General features: G+C 38.6%; 1 non-coding gene and 1 pseudogene across 1 annotated transcript; both read right to left on the bottom strand.

The window, feature by feature from the left end:
- Positions 1-4,272: 4,272 nt before the first annotated feature.
- LOC115868793 lies at positions 4,273-4,441 on the bottom strand (annotated as a pseudogene).
- A 26-nt stretch (positions 4,442-4,467) lies between these two features.
- LOC115868910 lies at positions 4,468-4,594 on the bottom strand. The gene has a single exon (XR_004045871.1). It is a non-coding gene; the product is annotated as a small nucleolar RNA SNORA11 (small nucleolar RNA).
- Between the last annotated feature and the right edge of the window lie 740 nt (positions 4,595-5,334).

Below are 5,334 nucleotides of genomic sequence, written 5' to 3'. Positions count from 1 at the left end.
TGTCCATCTTTCACATGCACATGAAACAGTTGAAAACACCATGACTTGGGTCAGATGCACCTCAATCTTTACAGTGACACCTTTGTTTTGTAACACTTTAAATGTGTCTTGTGTAGCAGGTCTGTCCAATGCAATATGTCATTTGATTTCTTGACTGCTGCTTCCATGATCTTTGATCATAGATACAAACAAAATGAAATCTTTGACAACTTCAATCTTTTCTTCATTTATCATGTTGTTTGTTGGTCCAATTGTGAACTTGTCTTGTATTCTTCATATTGAGTTGTAATCCATACTAACTGCATCGAATGGGTCCTGAGGAGTGGCTTGTGCAATTGTGGAAAAAGAAAGAGACAGAATTGCAAGGCACAGGGGCTCACCTTTACTGATGTCAGGGTTAAGAGAGAGCAAACATATTTTATAATTTAATAAATTATAATTGTATTAAATAAATGTATTTTATAATTATAAACCAACCATGAGGCTTGCAAGCCTCCAGCAGGTACAGCACAATATGGTGAGCGTGTACTAGAGTAACAGTTTAACCTTGAAAGTCCTTCAGCAGGCTTAACCTTGGTTGGTCTTGAGCTCTCTCTCCAGGGTAATAACCTGTGATCAGTATTAGAAGGTAGTCGGCTGCACTTTGGGTGGGATGGACAAGAGGATGTGATTGGTCTTTGAGCACATAGAGAGCAGCCAAGCGCAAGTAGGAGACATCTTCAAAGTGGCACTTTTGTCGGGGGCTATTGTGTGGACAATTATCAGTCAGGGGAATGTGTTTTGGGAGTCATCTCTATCTCATAACTTTGGGAGCCTTCCCCCACCAGAGCTGGCCTTCCAAACCCTGTGATTATGAGCGTAGAGAATTTGGCCGCTTATATTTCATCCAGTTTCTTAGTTTCCCACAAGTTCTGTCTTAGATTTTCATGAGTAAGTGTTTCAAGTCCTCTTTGCTTTCAGCAAGCAAGGTTGAGATACCTGCATATCACAGGTTGTTAATGAGCATTCCTCCAATTATGATGTCAGGTTCTTCTTCATACAGTCCAGCTTCTCAGACTGTTTGCTCAGTATACAAATTGAATAAGTATGTGAAAGGACACAGCCCTGATCCATACTTCTCCTGATTTCATACTAAGCAGTATCCTTTTGTTCCTGCAGCTGACTGCCACTTGGTCTGTGTCCAGGTTCCACATGAACACAATGAAGTGCTCTGGAATTTCCCATCTCGGCAATGTTACCCATAATTATGATCCGCACAGTACAATTGTATGGCCAAAGAAACACAGGCAAACATCCCTCTGGTATTCTTTGATTTTAGCCAGGGTTCATCTGGCATCATCACTGATATCCCTTGTTCCACATTGTCTGCAGAATTCAGGTTGAATTTCTGTCAGTTCCCTGACAATGTACTGCTGCAATTGTTGAAGCATAAAATTTTTTGACTTGTGCTGATAAAATCTTTGTGTTTACAATATACAGAATTTGGTGGTAGATGTATACTGGCATCTCTGATACAAGTGCAGATCTTTAAGAATTTATAGGCTTCTGGTACATGTTATAGCCAATTTGGGTACCCAAGAGTTTAGGTCACTGGGTGTGACTCTGGCAGACTGACAAATCAAACTAGCTCTACTGCTTGTTGTGGGTATGACACTGGGGTGGTAGAAGCGAGGGAACTGATGATGTAGGAGGGCATTGTGAAAAAGTGGGGAAGGGTAAGAAACTCTTCTTTTGGGTAAACTTGAACTGACATCCATCTGTTCTAATGCCATTAGTAGATGTGTTGCGGTCAATAATATTGTCTACTAATCTGTTACTTTTTGCTATATTGCTCTGTGACTTGAAGAACACCATGATCCCTGGAGAAAGAGGATTTTCAATATTGTTAAAATATCTTTCACATTTTATTTACTTATTTAGTTTTATAAATCATTTTATCGGGGGTTCTTACAGCTCTTATAACAATCATACATCAATTGCATCAAGCACATTTGTATATATGTTTCCATCATCATTTCCAAAACATTTTCTTTCTACTTGAGCCCTTGGTATCAGTTCCTTTTTTGGCCCCTCTCTCCCACACCCTCCCACGCTCATGAACCCTTGATAATTTATAAATCATTTCTATTTTCATATTTTGCACCATTTGCTGCCTTCCTTAAAGCATATTTTTTAACCACGAGAGTCTGAGTTTAGAAATTGAGTTATAATTTTTCTTATAGCATTTATACAGATAAGACTCTACACTACAGATTAGGTGTAACAAATTTCAGTGGAGTATCACAGTGGAGTACCAAAAATTGTACTATAAGGGTGATCTTGGGTGTTGAAGGGATCAGGCATTAGGCATCAAAGACCAAAAAATCAAATCATTGTGAGGGGGAGTGTAGATTGGGGACCCAAGACCCATCTGTAGGAAACTGTGGATCTCCTTATAGAAGGGTCTCGGGGAGGCGAGCCAGTCAGGGTGCAGTGTAGCAACTATGGAACATACAACTTTCCTCTAGTTCCTAAAGGCTTCACCCCCCTGCCCCCCCGTCATGACCCCAATTCTATCTTACAAATCTGGCTAGATCAGAGGATGTACACTGGTACAGATAAGAACTGGAAACACAGGGAATCCAGGACAGATGATCCCTTCAGGACCAGTGCTGAGAGTGTCGATACTGGGAGGGTGGAGTGGAAAGGGGGAACCTATTACAAGGATCTATACATAACCTCCTCCCTGGGGGATGGACAACAGAAAAGTGGGTGAAGGGAGATATTGGATAGTGTAAGATATGACAAAATAATGATAATTTATAAATTATCAAGGGTTTGTGAGGGAAGGGGTAGCAGGGCGGGAAGGGGTAAAATGAGAAGCTGATACCAAGGGCTCAAGCATAAAGCAAATGTTTTGAGATTGATGATGGCAATAAATGTACAAATGTGCTTGACACAATGGATGTATGTATGGATTGTGATAAGAGTTGTATGAGCCCCCAATAAAATAATTTTTAAAAAGGGTCATCTTTATTATATATATACATATATATATATTCAGGATTTGTCTTTTTATATGATGTTTTGCTGATTATGAAACAATACAAATCTATTGAAGAAAATTATTAAAATTACACTAAAATAAGATTATATTTGAACAATCTTTTTATCAAGGACCAGCTAAGAGGAGTGTGTAAACCTTACAACTTGGGGAAGAATAAAGTCAGAAATATGTCAAATAAAATCAAAATCCCTTAACGATGTCCTGGATTTGATTGTATTCCCCCGAAATATGTGTTTTCTTGACTGGGCCATTATTCTCAGTGGCTTGGCATTTACGTGATAATGTACTCATCCCTCAGGATGAGATTTCATGCGATCAAAAGTTGTAAAAGGATTAAGGTGGGATGAAGCATCCTTAATCAAGTTAACCCTGATCTTAGAGGAGTTTCCCTGGTGTGTAGTTGGCACCATCTTTTACCTCACAAAAGGTAAAAAGAGAGAGAAGTGCACGGAGATCAAGGGATCTAGTGCTACTAAGAAGGACCAGCTCTGAGTAGAGCTCATCCTTTGGACTTAAGTCCCTGCACTGAGAACCTCCTAAACTCAGGGGAAGATTGACACCAAGGGACATGTTGGTCTCCAGGGAATGCCTGATCACAGATCTTGAAAGGAGACGAGGACCATTCTCAGGGCTGCCAGAGTCGAAGCCTTTCCCTAGGGCTGGTGCTTTGAATTTGGATTTTTGCCCCCAAAAGTGTAAGAGAAAAATTTTCTGCATATTAAAGCCATCCACTTACAGCATTTCTGTTATGGCACTAGATAACTAAGACATAGCTCTAGCAACTTCAAAAGTTAAAGAAAAGCAAAAAAAGCAAACGTGACTCATCAACTTTATGATATAGTGCAAAGTTGTTAATCGTTAAATAGTTAATAGTTGTTAATAGTTAAAGTAGTGTTTTGAAGAAGATGAAAATACCTCTGTTTTATGAGATTTTAGCATTTTATTTTTATATTATTAACACTGAATATGTTATTTTAATGATTTAAAATTATTCAGATTATTATGTAAATAATAAGATAGTTATTAGTGTACACACTTGTTTTAAAAATAACATTTATTAAAAAATAAAATGAAATATAAAAATTGCATTGTTATACATTTCAGATAGTAGCTTAGGAAAGTTAATAGCATTTTAAGTACAATCTTTGTTAGCAGTACAAATTAGATAGGATCCCATTGTACTGAGAACTAGATAGACCACAGGCATCAAGGATGAACATATTGTCAAAGGATGAACCTAGTAAAATAATTCTTTTAGAAAATTTATTGGTACTTCCAGAGCAGAAAGAGGCAAATATCACAGTTTTGTGAAAGGCACACTTTGATGAATTGAATCTTCAATATAACATTCTTACTGGACTACACTTGATCTTAGCCAAAAGGCCGAGAAGCGATATAACATTCTTTTTTTCCCCTTTTTGCTGTATAGGGCAACCGTTCATAGGGATGCCCACCAGAGGGGCGCCCGCGTGACCATCAGCCCGAGATGCTGTTGGGTGTGGTGTAAACAGCGCGGCAGCTTCAGGTGCGCTGCTCGGAACACAGCCGGTAACATTCTTATTAACCCAGGTTTGTGGCTACAACATCACTCCTGGATTTTCAAAATCCAACCGGCATGGATATTTCTGTTTGGCCTTCATAGTTGCTGCCTTTCTCAGTTGAAATTGCTTTTCTAAGTTCAGGTTTGCTAAAGGCTCCTTTCTTTTGGCTGCCTTCACCCCATAACCACGAAGATCTCTCCTGCCGCTGACAGGGCAATTATCAAAGAGCTCATTTCACTCAGAGCTTGTTCTTTGTCGCCCTGATCATATCAAATGAAAGAGTCTCTGGGATTTTATCATCCTTTCTGAGATAACCTGAAAGTACAAGAAGGTTTAGAAGCGACAACGGTGAGACGTTGGCTTTTTTCACTTTGCATATATCGCCAGGAAAGAGCCCTCACTAGAAAAGAGCAATTTCTAGTTTGTTTGGTAGAGACTCAGTAAAACGAGGTAAGTCCTCAGTTAGATGGATTGATAGATACAAGAATCACAACAATGGATTCTAAACATCATGAAGATGATCCGGGACTGGGCAATATTTCATTCTATTATACATAAATAGAAGCTGACTTCACAGTAACTAGCAACAATAACACTTATTCTAAACCTTTTTTCCTGATTAGTCTGGTGTGTTTATCAGTTTTGATCATCTTTCCCAGGAATTAACTTAAATTTTATTGCTACCAATATTGTTTACCTCTCTTCTGTTTCTCTATACTGTTCATCTTCTTTCTATTTCATTATTAT

This window comes from Echinops telfairi, unplaced genomic scaffold, assembly GCF_000313985.2.
Source record: "Echinops telfairi isolate 266 unplaced genomic scaffold, ASM31398v2 ScPeMD7_18;HRSCAF=68, whole genome shotgun sequence".
NCBI lineage: Eukaryota > Metazoa > Chordata > Mammalia > Afrosoricida > Tenrecidae > Echinops > Echinops telfairi.
Note: the sequence above shows the minus strand (reverse complement) of the source record. Positions and strands in the feature narration are given on the sequence as shown.